Source organism: Mytilus trossulus, chromosome 4, assembly GCF_036588685.1.
Source record: "Mytilus trossulus isolate FHL-02 chromosome 4, PNRI_Mtr1.1.1.hap1, whole genome shotgun sequence".
NCBI classification, from domain to species: domain Eukaryota; kingdom Metazoa; phylum Mollusca; class Bivalvia; order Mytilida; family Mytilidae; genus Mytilus; species Mytilus trossulus.
In genome coordinates, this window is record NC_086376.1 from 69,896,834 (window position 1) to 69,916,216 (window position 19,383).

The 19,383-nt window shown below is 34.5% G+C and overlaps 1 long non-coding RNA gene across 2 annotated transcripts in view; it reads right to left on the reverse strand.

Moving 5' to 3' along the window:
- Positions 1–16,290, reverse strand: part of LOC134715843 (uncharacterized) — a 45,919-nt gene extending 29,629 nt beyond the window's left edge. For both annotated transcript variants that reach the window (XR_010106808.1, XR_010106807.1), the window contains exons 1-2: positions 16,178–16,290; positions 11,955–12,043 (exon numbers count right to left, since the gene is read on the reverse strand). This is a non-coding gene — a long non-coding RNA (uncharacterized LOC134715843). The remainder of the gene's footprint in view (positions 1–11,954; positions 12,044–16,177) is intronic.
- Positions 16,291–19,383: the final 3,093 nt, after the last annotated feature.

The window sequence follows — 19,383 nt, forward strand, 5'->3', positions numbered from 1 at the left end:
GTTTGGCTACATCATTTTTCCATGTGGACTGCTTCCCAAAAATGACACCAGATAATCTCCAGAAAACTTCAGCATGACATCTCAAAGTCCCCTTCTACAGGCATGGGCAGGAAGCCTGTAGCTGTCGTAGGCCGCTAGCGAACATCCGAGGCCGCCCGTCCTCGCAAGTCTGCGACATAGGCCATTTCAACATCCATGACTGTCGTCCAATTTGGAGGTCACCAGCTACTTCCAGGAAACACCACAAGCAGCAAAATCACTTAATCCTACTCACATTGTCTATATTTCTTCAAGTCTTTCACTGTAGGCTGCTTAATTCTTCTGTCCATCCTCCTTGGTAGAATTGGAAATAAAAGAAAGTCATTATTATTCACATTAATGTACACAAATCAAAACATTTTTATACACAATTTTTCATATTTAAACATTTTCTCATTGTTGAAGGACTGGTCTGTGAACTTGAATATGAAGAACAGCAATACAATAAAAGGGTTTCTTTGCTGTAGACCAAGTAAATTTGACATTTTCCATCTCATATTCTTCTATTTTTTCCTGCTTCTTTAACAGGAACGTTAGAAAGAACCCAACGAGCGTATCTTTAGTTTGGCTACATCATTTTTCCATGTGGACTGCTTCCCAAAAATGACACCAGATAATCTCCAGAAAACTTTAGCATGACATCTCAAAGTCCCCTTCTACAGGCATGGGTAGGAAGCCTGTAGCTGTCGTAGACCGCTAGCGAACATCCGAGGCCGCCCGTCCTCGCAAGTCTGTGACGTAGGCCATTTCAACATCCATGACTGTCGTCCAATTTGGAGGTCACAAGCTACTTCCAGGAAACGCCACAAGCAGCAAAATCACTTTATCCTACTCACATTGTCTATATTTCTTCAAGTCTTTCACTGTAGGCTGCTTAATTCTTCTGTCCATCCTCCTTGGTAGAATTGGAAATAAAAGAAAGTCATTATTATTCACATTAATGTACACAAATCAAAACATTTTTATACACAATTTTTCATATTTAAACATTTTCTCATTGTTGAAGGACTGGTCTGTGAACTTGAATATGAAGAACAGCAATACAATAAAAGGGTTTCTTTGCTGTAGACCAAGTAAATTTGACATTTTCCATCTCATATTCTTCTATTTTTTTCCTGCTTCTTTAACAGGAACGTTAGAAAGAACCCATCGAGCGTATCTTTAGTTTGGCTACATCATTTTTCCATGTGGACTGCTTCCCAAAAATGACACCAGATAATCTCCAGAAAACTTCAGCATGACATCTCAAAGTCCCCTTCTACAGGCATGGGCAGGAAGCCTGTAGCTGTCGTAGACCGCTAGCGAACATCCGAGGCCGCCCGTCCTCGTGAGTCTGCGACGTAGGTCATTTCAACATCCATGACTGTTGTCCAATTTGGAGGTCACCAGCTACTTCCAGGAAACGCCACAAGCAGCAAAATCACTTAATCGTACTCACATTGCCTATATTTCTTCAAGTCTTTCACTGTAGGCTGCTTAATTCTTCTGTCCATCCTCCTTGGTAGAATTGGAAATAAAAGAAAGTCATTATTATTCACATTAATGTACACAAATCAAAACATTTTTATACACAATTTTTTATATTTAAACATTTTCTCATTGTTGAAGGACTGGTCTGTGAACTTGAATATGAAGAACAGCAATACAATAAAAGGGTTTCTTTGCTGTAGACCAAGTAAATTTGACATTTTCCATCTCATATTCTTCTATTTTTTCCTGCTTCTTTAACAGGGACGTTAGAAAGAACCCATGGAGCTTATCTTTAGTTTGGCTACATCATTTTTCCATGTGGACTGCTTCCCAAAAATGACACCAGATAATCTCCAGAAAACTTCAGCATGACATCTCAAAGTCCCCTTCTACAGGCATGGGCAGGAAGCCTGTAGCTGTCGTAGACCGCTAGCGAACATCCGAGGCCGCCCGTCCTCGCGAGTCTGCGACGTAGGCCATTTCAACATCCATGACTGTCGTCCAATTTGGAGGTCACCAGCTACTTCCAGGAAACGCCACAAGCAGCAAAATCACTTAATCCTACTCACATTGTCTATATTTCTTCAAGTCTTTCACTGTAGGCTGCTTAATTCTTCTGTCCATCCTCCTTGGTAGAATTGGAAATAAAAGAAAGTCATTATTATTCACATTAATGTACACAAATCAAAACATTTTTATACACAATTTTTCATATTTAAACATTTTCTCATTGTTGAAGGACTGGTCTGTGAACTTGAATATGAAGAACAGCAATACAATAAAAGGGTTTCTTTGCTGTAGACCAAGTAAATTTGACATTTTCCATCTCATATTCTTCTATTTTTTCCTGCTTCTTTAACAGGGACGTTAGAAAGAACCCATGGAGCTTATCTTTAGTTTGGCTACATCATTTTTCCATGTGGACTGCTTCCCAAAAATGACACCAGATAATCTCCAGAAAACTTCAGCATGACATCTCAAAGTCCCCTTCTACAGGCATGGGCAGGAAGCCTGTAGCTGTCGTAGGCCGCTAGCGAACATCCGAGGCCGCCCGTCCTCGCAAGTCTGCGACATAGGCCATTTCAACATCCATGACTGTCGTCCAATTTGGAGGTCACTAGCTACTTCCAGGAAACACCACAAGCAGCAAAATCACTTAATCCTACTCACATTGTCTATATTTCTTCAAGTCTTTCACTGTAGGCTGCTTAATTCTTCTGTCCATCCTCCTTGGTAGAATTGGAAATAAAAGAAAGTCATTATTATTCACATTAATGTACACAAATCAAAACATTTTTATACACAATTTTTCATATTTAAACATTTTCTCATTGTTGAAGGACTGGTCTGTGAACTTGAATATGAAGAACAGCAATACAATAAAAGGGTTTCTTTGCTGTAGACCAAGTAAATTTGACATTTTCCATCTCATATTCTTCTATTTTTTCCTGCTTCTTTAACAGGAACGTTAGAAAGAACCCAACGAGCGTATCTTTAGTTTGGCTACATCATTTTTCCATGTGGACTGCTTCCCAAAAATGACACCAGATAATCTCCAGAAAACTTCAGCATGACATCTCAAAGTCCCCTTCTACAGGCATGGGCAGGAAGCCTGTAGCTGTCGTAGACCGCTAGCGAACATCCGAGGCCGCCCGTCCTCGCGAGTCTGCGACGTAGGTCATTTCAACATCCATGACTGTCTTCCAATTTGGAGGTCACCAGCAACTTCCAGGAAACGCCACAAGCAGCAAAATCACTTAATCGTACTTACATTGCCTATATTTCTTCAAGTCTTTCACTGTAGGCTGCTTAATTCTTCTGTCCATCCTCCTTGGTAGAATTGGAAATAAAAGAAAGTCATTATTATTCACATTAATGTACACAAATCAAAACATTTTTATACACAATTTTTTATATTTAAACATTTTCTCATTGTTGAAGGACTGGTCTGTGAACTTGAATATGAAGAACAGCAATACAATAAAAGGGTTTCTTTGCTGTAGACCAAGTAAATTTGACATTTTCCATCTCATATTCTTCTAATTTTTCCTGCTTCTTTAACAGGAACGTTAGAAAGAACCCATCGAGCGTATCTTTAGTTTGGCTACATCATTTTTCCATGTGGACTGCTTCCCAAAAATGACACCAGATAATCTCCAGAAAACTTCAGCATGACATCTCAAAGTCCCCTTCTACAGGCATGGGCAGGAAGCCTGTAGCTGTCGTAGACCGCTAGCGAACATCCGAGGCCGCCCGTCCTCGCGAGTCTGCGACGTAGGTCATTTCAACATCCATGACTGTCGTCCAATTTGGAGGTCACCAGCTACTTCCAGGAAACGCCACAAGCAGCAAAATCATTTAATCCTACTCACATTGTCTATATTTCTTCAAGTCTTTCACTGTAGGCTGCTTAATTCTTCTGTCCATCCTCCTTGGTAGAATTGGAAATAAAAGAAAGTCATTATTATTCACATTAATGTACACAAATCAAAACATTTTTATACACAATTTTTCATATTTAAACATTTTCTCATTGTTGAAGGACTGGTCTGTGAACTTGAATATGAAGAACAGCAATACAATAAAAGGGTTTCTTTGCTGTAGACCAAGTAAATTTGACATTTTCCATCTCATATTCTTCTATTTTTTCCTGCTTCTTTAACAGGGACGTTAGAAAGAACCCATGGAGCTTATCTTTAGTTTGGCTACATCATTTTTCCATGTGGACTGCTTCCCAAAAATGACACCAGATAATCTCCAGAAAACTTCAGCATGACATCTCAAAGTCCCCTTCTACAGGCATGGGCAGGAAGCCTGTAGCTGTCGTAGGCCGCTAGCGAAAACATCCGAGGCCACCCATCCTCGCAAGTCTGCGACGTAGGCCATTTCAACATCCATGACTGTCGTCCAATTTGGAGGTCACCAGCTACTTCCAGGAAACACCACAAGCAGCAAAATCACTTAATCCTACTCACATTGTCTATATTTCTTCAAGTCTTTCACTGTAGGCTGCTTAATTCTTCTGTCCATCCTCCTTGGTAGAATTGGAAATAAAAGAAAGTCATTATTATTCACATTAATGTACACAAATCAAAACATTTTTATACACAATTTTTTATATTTAAACATTTTCTCATTGTTGAAGGACTGGTCTGTGAACTTGAATATGAAGAACAGCAATACAATAAAAGGGTTTCTTTGCTGTAGACCAAGTAAATTTGACATTTTCCATCTCATATTCTTCCAATTTTTCCTGCTTCTTTAACAGGAACGTTAGAAAGAACCCATAGAGCGTATCTTTAGTTTGGCTACATCATTTTTCCATGTGGACTGCTTCCCAAAAATGACACCAGATAATCTCCAGAAAACTTCAGCATGACATCTCAAAGTCCCCTTCTACAGGCATGGGCAGGAAGCCTGTAGCTGTCGTAGACCGCTAGCGAACATCCGAGGCCGCCCGTCCTCGCGAGTCTGCGACGTAGGTCATTTCAACATCCATGACTGTCGTCCAATTTGGAGGTCACCAGCTACTTCCAGGAAACGCCACAAGCAGCAAAATCACTTAATCGTACTTACATTGCCTATATTTCTTCAAGTCTTTCACTGTAGGCTGCTTAATTCTTCTGTCCATCCTCCTTGGTAGAATTGGAAATAAAAGAAAGTCATTATTATTCACATTAATGTACACAAATCAAAACATTTTTATACACAATTTTTTATATTTAAACATTTTCTCATTGTTGAAGGACTGGTCTGTGAACTTGAATATGAAGAACAGCAATACAATAAAAGGGTTTCTTTGCTGTAGACCAAGTAAATTTGACATTTTCCATCTCATATTCTTCTATTTTTTCCTGCTTCTTTAACAGGGACGTTAGAAAGAACCCATGGAGCTTATCTTTAGTTTGGCTACATCATTTTTCCATGTGGACTGCTTCCCAAAAATGACACCAGATAATCTCCAGAAAACTTCAGCATGACATCTCAAAGTCCCCTTCTACAGGCATGGGCAGGAAGCCTGTAGCTGTCGTAGGCCGCTAGCGAACATCCGAGGCCGCCCGTCCTCGCAAGTCTGCGACGTAGGCCATTTCAACATCCATGACTGTCGTCCAATTTGGAGGTCACCAGCTACTTCCAGGAAACACCACAAGCAGCAAAATCACTTAATCCTACTCACATTGTCTATATTTCTTTAAGCCTTACACTGTAGGCTGCTTAATTCTTCTGTCCATCCTCCTTGGTAGAATTGGAAATAAAAGAAAGTCATTATTATTCACATTAATGTACACAAATCAAAACATTTTTATACACAATTTTTCATATTTAAACATTTTCTCATTGTTGAAGGACTGGTCTGTGAACTTGAATATGAAGAACAGCAATACAATAAAAGGGTTTCTTTGCTGTAGACCAAGTAAATTTGACATTTTCCATCTCATATTCTTCTATTTTTTCCTGCTTCTTTAACAGGAACGTTAGAAAGAACCCAACGAGCGTATCTTTAGTTTGGCTACATCATTTTTCCATGTGGACTGCTTCCCAAAAATGACACCAGATAATCTCCAGAAAACTTTAGCATGACATCTCAAAGTCCCCTTCTACAGGCATGGGCAGGAAGCCTGTAGCTGTCGTAGACCGCTAGCGAACATCCGAGGCCGCCCGTCCTTGGAAGTCTGCGACGTAGGTCATTTCAACATCCATGACTGTCGTCCAATTTGGAGGTCACCAGCTACTTCCAGGAAACACCACAAGCAGCAAAATCACTTAATCCTACTCACATTGTCTATATTTCTTCAAGTCTTTCACTGTAGGCTGCTTAATTCTTCTGTCCATCCTCCTTGGTAGAATTGGAAATAAAAGAAAGTCATTATTATTCACATTAATGTACACAAATCAAAACATTTTTATACACAATTTTTTATATTTAAACATTTTCTCATTGTTGAAGGACTGGTCTGTGAACTTGAATATGAAGAACAGCAATACAATAAAAGGGTTTCTTTGCTGTAGACCAAGTAAATTTGACATTTTCCATCTCATATTCTTCTATTTTTTCCTGCTTCTTTAACAGGAACGTTAGAAAGAACCCATCGAGCGTATCTTTAGTTTGGCTACATCATTTTTCCATGTGGACTGCTTCCCAAAAATGACACCAGATAATCTCCAGAAAACTTTAGCATGACATCTCAAAGTCCCCTTCTACAGGCATGGGCAGGAAGCCTGTAGCTGTCGTAGGCCGCTAGCGAACATCCGAGGCCGCCCGTCCTCGCAAGTCTGCGACATAGGCCATTTCAACATCCATGACTGTCGTCCAATTTGGAGGTCACCAGCTACTTCCAGGAAACACCACAAGCAGCAAAATCACTTAATCCTACTCACATTGTCTATATTTCTTCAAGTCTTTCACTGTAGGCTGCTTAATTCTTCTGTCCATCCTCCTTGGTAGAATTGGAAATAAAAGAAAGTCATTATTATTCACATTAATGTACACAAATCAAAACATTTTTATACACAATTTTTCATATTTAAACATTTTCTCATTGTTGAAGGACTGGTCTGTGAACTTGAATATGAAGAACAGCAATACAATAAAAGGGTTTCTTTGCTGTAGACCAAGTAAATTTGACATTTTCCATCTCATATTCTTCTATTTTTTCCTGCTTCTTTAACAGGAACGTTAGAAAGAACCCAACGAGCGTATCTTTAGTTTGGCTACATCATTTTTCCATGTGGACTGCTTCCCAAAAATGACACCAGATAATCTCCAGAAAACTTCAGCATGACATCTCAAAGTCCCCTTCTACAGGCATGGGCAGGAAGCCTGTAGCTGTTGTAGGCCACTAGAGAACATCTGAGGCCACCCATCCTCGTGAGTCTGCGTAGTGGGCCATTTCAACATCCATGACTGTCATCCCATTTGGAGGTAACCAGCTTCTTAAGAGGAAATGAATGTTTTTTGTGGATCAAATCAGTCAATCAAATTGATTTACCTTCTTTTCACTTTTAATTTTGACATTCTTTTCCTTTTAATAACTGTACACATATAATTCAGGTGCTATTCATATCCAGCTAAGATGTCAAATTAAAGTTCACATGAATATGATTTCAGTGAGGTTGAATTATTCACTTGCAAGTGAATACTTTATAGTCATTGTATTAAGCTGATTTTGAAAATTGAATCATGTTGTCTGTTTACAGTGATTTATTATTTCACTATTTGCTTTTCATTAATGATTGAGCCAAAAAAGTAACCTATAACATTTTTTATATTTCTCGTAGCTAGTGCCCCTTTAAGAGTAGAATCTATTACAAATTTATGACTAAACCAATAAAAAACCTTTAACCAACCAAAGAGGTTTGACATTAAATATGAATTTCCTTAAATATGATTAATTCAAATATGACAAGAAAGGACTAGTGACATTGCCAATTACAAGCCTTTAACATGGATATTCGATTTTAAAGATTGGTTTTGTAAACTTTTCAACATTCACAATGTTAAATAGATTTTGATTCAAAATGTTTTTTCAACTTTATTTTAAAAATTATAAACAAAATTAAAACCACCTTTATCAAAATTGTGTAATTTGGCTTGTTGAATTTTCATAAAGTTTTGACAAAATATTTACTTTGACTCTTTGACAAAAATAAAAAATTTCAAAAAAATTGAACCAACCTTTTTATCAGAAAAATTACACTGGTTATATAGCAGTTTGACAAACACTAATTTTGATCATTGAGAAGCTTAATATTCCCGAACAACACAACGTCATAAAAACATTTAGCTGATTTTACAGAGTTATCTCCCTGTAGTGTAAGGTACCACCTTAATGCACTATAATATTTGGTCTTTCCAATCTCAATTACTATCAAATATCAAATGTATATCATTTCAAAATTACATAAAAAGACCCCTCTGAATAACACACACCATATCCTGAAAAGTGAGATACCACTGAACTATCCATATAGAATGTAAGTAAGAAACAGACAATAAAACCTGACCAATCAGAACTAGCTCAGAAAACAACTATGTTAATTGTTAATTGTTAAAAGATTTTTTGCACTTGAAACACAATGTATTTCTAAAATGATCATTTGATATTTGTTTTGTCAATAGCAAATTGTTTTCAAATTACGATAAATATTCTGTTGCAAAATTCTACTATTAAGGTGGTACATCTGACCTTAGAACAGAGGTACTCCAAAAAATCCCTGGTTTTCTGAAAATCTTAAATTAGTATACTATGGAGCACATTAATGCTGAAATTTAATGCAAACTGATAGACAAGTGAATTTTGGCTCAAAATGATTGAAATATATTTCTCTTTTAACAAAAATTTCATTTCTGCAAATTTGTTGGTTAAATTAAGTTAACAATGATATCAAAAGCACTATCTTGTGTTAGAGTAGGTCTTCTTTTACATATGTTCTAAATTTGAGGGAGTAATTAGTGGTCTGACGCCCACACAACACTGAGCAGATAACTCTGTAAACAGAGCTGAACGTTTTAATCACATTCTTTAGTTTAGGAAATATTAAGCTTCTCAATGATAAAATAGTGTCTTTGTCATACTGCTATATATCGAATGAAATTTTTCTAATAAAGTGTGTGGCTTAAGTTTTTTGAGATTTTTTTATTTAAGAGTCAAAGCAAATATTTTGTCAAAATTTTATGAAAATTAAAAGAGCAAAATTTATTTTATTCAAGCTGTTTAAATCAAATTAATTAAAAGTTAATGCTGTTTTACAATCTATCACGATGCATTCAATAACGAAAAATTATTTCACCAATATGCCCATTATCCTCAGGATCTTAAAAATAATTTTGACCGAAGCTGTCCGGAAACTCTATATGAAAGTTATTTCCCCTTCTGTATTTAAAAAATAGGTATCTAGAATGTAATTATTAATTGGTAAACCATAAGTAATAGAGACCTAGGTTTCTTTTGATTTGAAATCCTTGGATAAAAAAAAAGAAAATAGTGTCAAGGTCAAAGGTCAAGGTCATTTCCTAGTTTTTGATTTTGGCTTATTTTCACCTCTTTTCAAGCACGATATAAGATATAAAATATCAACAACATATTTTTACTGAACCCTTTTGCCGCTGAGTCCCGGTTTACCACGATTCACCCTTCAGACTGCTGACGATGAGTCCCGTTTTAACGGGATTGGAATACATCTTTTAAATTTCCCGCTCAAAACAGTGCAAACATGAGTTATCTTTCTTTGATGAATACCCAGATGAAAGTGTAAACATGGCGCTTCCGTTTGTTGAAAACGGTGTCAAAATCAGAGGAAATTTACAGAATTTACGGGAATTTGAAATGAGAGAACATTTTTTGTTATGCATAAAGAATATGGAACAATTGAAGCCAAACTAGTATACTATTTTTACATCAAATGTCCTTTTATGTCCAAAACACTTGGAATGGACATCGTTCAGTGTGAGGAATTTGTACAGCCTCATTATTTTTTTCAAAATTTTGCCGTTTTGGGTTAAAAAATTACGATTTTGGGTCAATTAGCAGAATTTACAGAATTTCACTAAAATAATGCCAAAAGAAACTTTGAATATTTTATGAGGAAAAAAATATCAAAACATAAAAAAACCTGTGAACATGGTGTTAGTGAATAAAATAAATACACAAATAACGACAAACAAGTTTTTATTGACATTTATTATGAAGATCTCCCACTTGAGAATTTTTTTTTCAGGGTAGCCATCGTCTCAGAGTAGCTTCTGTCTGGGCAGCAATCGGTGAAAGGGTAGTTAGTTGCGACATGTTGTAACACATACATATTGGTCTAAAGGGTACCCTTACTTCAAATTAGTTTTCTCCCCTCTTCTTTTTTTTTTAAATATGCATATGGTGATATAACTCATGAACCAAATATAGTTAAGACCTAGGGTCTTATGATTTGAGGTCCTTGGTTGATGACCTTGAAATTGACATTCTAGATTTTGACCTTTGCTTTTACCTCATATGTATACATGATAAAGCCATGGGACTTTTTGCATTAGGTTTCAAGCCATTTAACCTTTGAAAAGCCAACCAGAAATGGCCTTGTGTAAACCAGAAGTAGCTATTTTTTGTACTTTATTAATATAAAAGTATATAAAACCAGATATTTTTGGAATTAGTGTCAAGTAAACTTTCAAATAATACCAGAAGAAACATTTTTCAAACCTGAAGTAACATATTATCTCCCTTTTTTATAAAAAATATTTCATAGAAACCATATATTTTTGGAATAAGCGTTCAATAAGCTATAACTTGATGCTGTATTAATTACATTTTAAACCAAATTTCACTACTTTCATATCAAAGTACATGTTTTTTGGTAGAAAGACCTTTAATTGTTCTCTGAACAATGGTTTTTAATGTTACTTGAATCAGTGATTTAGAAAATCATTCATTTAAGTAAGTCCCCTGACTGATTAAATCAGTTTACTAATACTAATACATTGCCTTTATTTCTTCCATTGGACCAAGTCTTTAGCTGCTTTTTCTGTCCTTGGTAGAATTGGAATAAAATAAACAAAAGGGTTTCTTTGTTGTACACCAAGTGAATCATATCCAGAAATCAACGCCACTTTGCTTATTTGAATATTATACTAAAGAAATGGATACGGGTCACGGAAATTACATTAAAATGATAGGGAATTTTGAAAAAATGTCTGTTTTAATTTTAATTTAATTGATAGACAGGTTGCCGGGGCCGAAAATGAATATACACAACAATATACACCACTTAAACGAAACATAATGACTGTTGTTGCAAAAATACAGGTTCCTGACCTATTTTAAAAATCGAAGCGAGAGGCCTTTAACATTGAAGTGTAAAATACAGGCTAAAATGGCTGAAACGTCAAATTTGCAAACTTCGTGTTGAAAATTGGCTTACAAGGTCTTTACAAAAACAGGTTGCCGGGGTGAAATTTGATACTTGAATTTCCGAAGAATAAGCAAGTCCAAACCTTGTATGTGTAGTCGTTAAACTCTAGGTTCCCACATAAAATTAAAATGTCACTATTTCAAGAAGAATAATCTCACGAAAGCACGAAAAATTCACTAAATTCGCGTTCAGTGGTTTGATTTTGACCGCCTGACCACTATACGGAAATATCAAAGTGATTGTAAATAAGGACTCTGTGACGGGCAACTTATAATATCCGTGTTTCAAAGATTTTAATGATATCAAGCCTATCAAGCCAGTCCAGTTCAAACTACTATCACATGGTACAATTCTCAATTACATATTATGAATATTAATTAGCAAAACCACTACTAATTTCTGGCTATGTTTGACATTTTCCCTTTTTTCTTCTTCTATTTTTTCATGCATGTTTTTCTCAACATCCATGACTGTTGTCTCATTTGGAGGAAACAAGCTACTTTGAGGAAATGCCACAAGCAGCAAAATCATTTAATGGTACTTACATTGCCTATATTTCTTCAAGTCTTTCACTTTCTGCTGCTTTTCTGTCCTCAATTTTTTTAAAACCTTTTCTCATTGTTGAAGGACTTGTCTGTGAACATAAATATCAAAAGATATAAACAATTCATCAAATTTCATTTAAATTGGTTAAAGTGTTTTTCTGGTTAACATCCAACATGTCAGAACCGGGGGACAACGGTATACCATGATACGTCCCATAAACAGGCGAATAAAATTCACTTATCTGTTTTCTGCACTTTTTTTGACATTCATGAAGATATAGATTTGATAATAGGTATATATTTTTGTTATAATGACATGTTACAGTCCTCAAGACAAAGTTTGAATTTTGTTCGGTCTGATGATTTGCTGTAGAGTTTTTAGTTCCTTTGACTTAAAAAATTCCATAAAAATAATAAATTTTCCGATTTGTTTCTGATTATATGATACTAGTATCCAGATTCCAGAAGTAAAATTTTGTAAACCAAATCCTTTTTATCGTTATTTTACTTATAAATGGACTTAGTTTTTCTGCAAGTTAACAGTACATTCACTCTGTGGTTAAAGTTTTAAATTTCTTATAACTTTCTTCCTACCTTTGATTACTATCATACCGTACTTGAACGGAAGCTTGTTTATGATCAAAAACTAGTATCTAGATGGTAATTTTGTAAAAATTTATTTCCTGCTTTTCCTTATATAACATATATGGACTTAATTAGTTTTTCTTCCATTACGTTATTATACAGTATGCAGTTAAACAGGTTCGGGAAAAAAAACCAAATGAATGTTATCCCTAAAATGAAGGACTAGCTGTTCTTCAGACAAGGGTCATTTTACTGTTGTAGAAAAGTAGCAGTCCATCACTGAAGATTAACATAACTGTTAATGTCTGTGTCATTTTGGTCTCTTGTGGACAGTTGTCTCATTGACAATCATACACAAAGTAAAAATAATTCAGAATACCAGGCGTTTTACTTAGAGAAAAAAGGAAGGAACCAGAAACAAAATGAATCACATAAACCACAAAACATATTTATAAAGAAAAGCTTGATTCAGGAACACTTTATTAACAAAGTGAATTTTTATGAACGAATCTACCAAGATTTACAATTCCCCAAATCATACACTTCACCCTATTACCAACACAATTAAAAGCAGTACCTCCCTCGGAGCGAGGCCAGTTGAATTGGTACGGGATGGCCAGTGGAGTGCTGTCTAATTTGGAAATGAACTGACATTTTATGATCTACTTTCATCATTTCTACAATATTTAATACCACTAGAAACCTCCATGAGAACAACTACACAGACATGTAAGAATAGCAGCTAACCACATCGTTAATTACTCTATTGACTAACTTTCACTTTTAACTATACTATATTCTTATTTTACTTTCACTTTCTATTTATATCTATAAAATCGTCATAACAACCTTTATTGTTATGTTACTTTTGGCGAACCACACAACTGCAAAATTTGTATTTCACTGTTTGATTGCATGTGTAATATTGTCCTGAAGTTGCCACCCTTGTTGGCGAAACATGTCGACCAAAATAAACTCTTACCATGAAGTAATTGATGGATGTTGTTGACTTTATTATGCAGGAGAAAAAATCATTACATTCGGAACAACTTTTCTAAATGAGGGTCAAATTATTTTAAATAATAAAGAACATACAAGTCAAGGAATATTACAAAATTCTATGACATGTTTTGACCATATAATACCAGATAGCTGTATGGTTCTTTGGGAAATTTCTTCAAAATAATATAAGGCCACGGCTTTTTAATTTGTTGGTCAGTCGGAAAAAAAAAAGAAAAAAAAGATCTTTCAAGACAGAAAACTGATATGCAAAATAAAAATATATTTCACCTTTCTAATAATATGTTTGTCATACTATTTTTTCATCGTTCTTAAATTTTAGTTTGATGAAATATTATTGCTCAGCTGTAAACATCGCATGACATTGTCTAATAATTTCCCGTAAAAAAAAAGGGGGGGTACACTGACAAAGACGAAATTAAATCGTCATTTCATAAACAAGAAAAACAGATTCACGTCAGTTATTTGACTTAGCTTTTAATCATAACTTGGTGAAAAATAATAAGCACGAAAACTGATAAAGAAAAAAAAAAGTAAAAACTTCGTACGAAAATAGGTTTCAACACACGTGTCAAAAACGTAATAGACTCGTCCACTGGAAAAACGAGAATATCAGGTTAAATAATCTGTTGTCTCTTTGACACATTCCCCATTTCCATTCTCAATTTTATTCCTGTTTTTCCTCCAAATGGACGATATTTTTTATTATCTATAAAACAAGAAAATATCAAATGATTTGTTAAAATTCAGTATTTTAACTTGATGTCTTGAACTTCCACCTGTCCACATTTGGACAAGTCTATTTATATGAGAACATGCATCTTACGGACTGGTGACAAATAAGGGAGACGAACTTATTGTGTAATTAATTGGTTTTAAACACAGGTTTTGTACCGCAAAATTATTTGCGCAAACAACATTTCAAGGTCATTAATAATTGATTTGTCTATTTTAAGAAACAACTGAAAGTTTTATTTTTCACAACAGGAAATGTCATCACTTCTGTTAGTTATTAATGCATTTCATTTCATAAAAAAGGATATTTTAATTATTTTTCAGGGATAATGCATTTGTTAGGGTTGGCGAGAATAAAAAAAAGCCTGAAAATTCGATTTTATTTTTATTTTGGAAATCGTCAAAATCGGGTCGGCGGATCAGTAAACCAACAAATTAAAAAATCCTGGCCTAAATATGTGCTGATCATATGTACTAAAAAGTGTTTTTTACAAAGAAAAAACTGTTTTTTATCACTTCTAATGTACCCCTCATTAAAGGGATAGTCATTTCATTGAGGAGTACATTGAGGGTTTTTTGTCGTTCCCAACCTGTTCAAAGTTTTAAAAGCATTTATTTCTTGTACAGAAGCTTTCTACAATCAAAAGATAGTATCTGGAGGAATTTTTTAATAATTTTCCCTCCATTTTTTGTTGATCAGGTTTGTGTTGTTTATTCTTTAGTTTTCTATGTTGAGTCATGTGTACTATTGTTTGTCTGTTTGTCTTTTTTCATTTTTAGCCATGCATTGTCAGTTTATTTTCTATTTATGAGTTTGACTGTCCCTTTGGTATCTTTCGTCCCTCTTTTTCTGAGCCTGTGACAAACAGAAAAAGTAGGCGAGGCATTGGTTTCTGTGGAACCCTTTCATTTTTTTCTGCTTTAAATCCAATCTAATCAGATCAAGTTTGTTCTAAACCAATGAATTTTTTACCAGTTTTCTATGTTGAGTCATGTGTACTATTGTTTGTCTGTTTGTCTTTTTTCATTTTTAGCCATGCATTGTCAGTTTATTTTCTATTTATGAGTTTGACTGTCCCTTTGGTATATTTCGTCCCTCTTTTTCTGAGCCTGTGACAAACAGAAAAAGTAGGCGAGGCATTGGTTTCTGTGGAACCCTTTCATTTTTTTCTGCTTTAAATCCATTCTAATCAGATCAAGTTTGTTCCAAACCAATGATTTTTTTACCAGTGCAATACTCACAGAATGTTTGTTCATATAAAAAATTGCTGAAGTCTTTGGGTAGTATAAATCTGTAAATTGCCATAAATTTGATTTGCAGAGGTGGATTTAGGGGGGGGCTAGGAAAAAAATTGGTTGCTTATATAGGAAATCACTGAAGCGTGACTGAAGCGGTCCCCCTCTTAGCTCATTCAGTGGGCCCCCACTTATAAAAAATTCTGGATCCGCCACTGTATTGCTCAGTTGATTATAAAAATAATTATTCTACAAATTAACAGAATTGGGTGATTTTATTTCTATGTTATAATTATTTACACTTATTGATTTAAATACACTTTAAAATTCAAATATCAGCATTTACATGTATACCGGTCCACTCGAATACCATATTAGCTCATTTAAATATATGTTAACTTTAATTTTCGCAAATTTGACCTTTTAACTTTCATTGGCAGGAGATATGACTTGAAATGAATATCTGGACTGGTAGCAATTAAACATAAATAATCTAGCCAAAAACAGGAGGTATATCATACAAATATTTACTTGTTTTCGTCATTCATAATAATCATTTCGGTTAACATTTTTTTCTTTATAAATTACACAGTGATAGGGCCATTTTGTGTCATTAGTCTAATGATTAGAGAAAGAATAAGACTGACCTGACTGATAACATAATGAATTTCCAACCACAAAGTCAAGTTATTAATTAGGTGTTCATTTTTTTGCAGTTCCAGTGTTTAGATCATGACTTCCGGTCTCGACAGAATTTACCCGCCAAATACATTAACCAATAAATGGATAGCGGCTTAATGAACCGTGAATAGGCTAATGCGTACGGTGAAACCAACAAAAAAAAGCAGGATTCTATCGATGTATTGAGTTTTCTGCTCTTCGGTGGGGTTTCGTATCTTTGTCACATTCCCCACTTTGAAGTTTCATTCTCAATTATATGCACGTAAACAAAAGACAAGTCCGCCTGTAGTCCAGGTCTTTTTGTAATACATATATTATATACAAATTATAATTAATTTAATTTTTTGATAATAAATTTATTTTTAAAAACGGGGTGCCGGATTGTCTTGGTGCCGATTTGTGCGGATACCGAAATGTCCAAAATGGATGCCGAATTGTCTTCGGACTTGGGTGCCGATTTGTCTGGGTGCCGATTTGTCTTGTTACCCAAATGACCCAGGTCCACAGGCACTTGTCTCAAAAAAAATTTCCTATATACCTTAATCAGAGACATGTATACTAAATTTGATTTATATGTCTCTGCCTTAATATAACACGTGTTATATTAATAATTAAGGTATATAGGAATTTTTTTTTAAGAGACAAGTGCCTGTGTCCAGGTCCACGTCAATAGATTAGGCAGCAACCATTTGATTTTCTGGGGGGCTATGGTTTTTTTTTGGAAAAAAAGTTTGTTTCCAGTTTTTGGTGAAAAAAACAATTTGTTTTGGACCCTGAGAAAAAAAATTGTTTGTTTCACCCTCAGCTGCCACTATATGTAATGCTAAAATTGAAAGGAAAAAGTTGTTTTCGTTTTGTCGCTAAAAAAATAGATTGTTTTTCGCCGAAGGCGAAAAAAAAAGTTTGTACAGAAAAAAAAAAACATAGCCCCCCCCAGAATATAATTGCTGCCTTAGTATATATGAAGGTGGTACCTTCGTGACAAATAACGGTAAAATTTCTTGGCAAATGATGTTTACGATTATTTTTGGTGCATAACGATAAAATGTGCACGTTCATTTAGACGATAAAACAATCGAATTATTTTGACGAATCGCGTTATTTTTTCACACAAAAATAACAGTATTAACGATAACTATTTGAGACCTCTGACGAATCACGGTAATATTTTATTAATTTGACGCTAACGGTAGCCGAAAATGACCGTTTGACGCCTGACGGTAATGGGCATTACTACCCTCACATATATGCCACTCACGGTCTTGATAAGTGCACCTCCAGGATGTTGGGCCTGATACTCAAATGTTGGAAGTAATACATTGACTTTTTTGTTTTGCGCCTGTCCCAAGTCAGATCACAGGGCCGTAACTACAATGCAAATGCCTCATATTAGATTTGTGTCATCAAAATCTTAAGGTCTTGGCAAAATTGCTGAAACTATTATCTTTAAAGAAGGAAAAACATTACAAATAAAATCAATTAAATTATTATAATATCGAATAATCAATTTACTGGATAAACCATTCCCAACATCATTTGTGCCTACATGCAATAACAAATGTGTGTATTTTCTTAAAAGTGATTTGTTGTCTTTTACAAATTGATGAAGAGTGTATATATTAGCACCAGATATAGCATTGCATTCCAGCCAGTTAATGTTATTTACATATTTACAAGTAGAATCTGACAGCAACAAAACCTTATTTTTTGACACAATGTCTACAAAAAAATAAAATAAGATAAGATAAACAAACAATATTAATTCAGAATTTCATCAGCCATAGCTCTTGAAATAGACAATTTGTCATGTAAATCAAATTCTAAATAAACTTTATATGCGTCACTACGCAAGTCCCCGTGAAATTGTATCAACTCGGAAGGAAGTTTACTGTGAAAAGCCCATGTAGCCCCTCCTCTGCGAAAAGAATGAGAGAAAAATTTGGAAGAATTTAAACCACATTTTTTAAAATGTCCCGTAGTCTTTTCTGAAAATAAGAATAACATAAAATTTTATATCCTTTAAATTGTGGAATTAAAAAAGCGGGTTTATCACCATCGGCTGGTATAAGATCGCACATACGAGTGTACGCAGTGTACGGACAAAGTGGAGACCCTTTTCATGATCTTAACCAATGGTAACTCCAGTTTCCTATTACCAAATTGAATGGTGGTTTTTGACCATTCCATTTTAACCAACAAATATTCACTAAAAACAATAACGTTATTTCTGCATAATTGTTTGTGTGGATCAAAATTCTTTGCCGAAGTTGGAACTAAATTTGACGTTCTAACCATAAGAAAAAAAAGCAAACAAAAAACAGCACCAGATAGTGATATCTGACGTATTAGACATATATAAAAATTCACACATTTTCAAAAGAATCTGTGGAGTAATAGGCAGTCCCCCAGATCTCTGCGAGGCATATGAATCAAATCAAATCAAATCAAATAATTTTATTGGTGTAAATTCCTATACAGAAATGATACCAGCCGACATTTACAAAATACAAATACAAAAATAAACAAACAAACAAACAAAAACAAAAAAAACCTTAACAAAACGTATTTTCTCAATGATAAGAGATACATATTTTATATTTACATTGCGTGGAGGTGTTATTCATACAAAATTATTAATTCAAGCCATTAACAATTAGCTTTAATATTATAAAAGTTCTTAACAACATTATGTTTGCTTTAAATGAATGTTCAAATCATACATATCGCTTATTCCAGCTACACTTACAGTACTAATGTCTAGCGCTTTACATTGAATGAGGAAATGGAACTCATCTTCAATTCCATCCTTACAAATTGGACAAATTCTCTGTTCTAAAGGTGTTCTAGTATATCTACCAACTTCTATTAGTGATTTACTATTACTAATTCTGATTTTTACCATTTTAGAAATAACACTTTTGTTAACTTCCAGTAGAAGATATTTTTCTAATTCAAAATTATTTTTAACTTTGCGATATATGTTCTTAGTTTATTACCATGACTATTACCATTATTGATTTGAGTCACAAATAAGAGCTTGTTTCCAGTATTTTATGAATTCCTCTTCTAATTTCTTTTTTTCTTTGACATAGTATTTTGATTTTCCCAGACATGTTGAAAGCCAAGTTTACTTAATAACACTTTTAATTTACTACAAAAACCATGAGGAAAG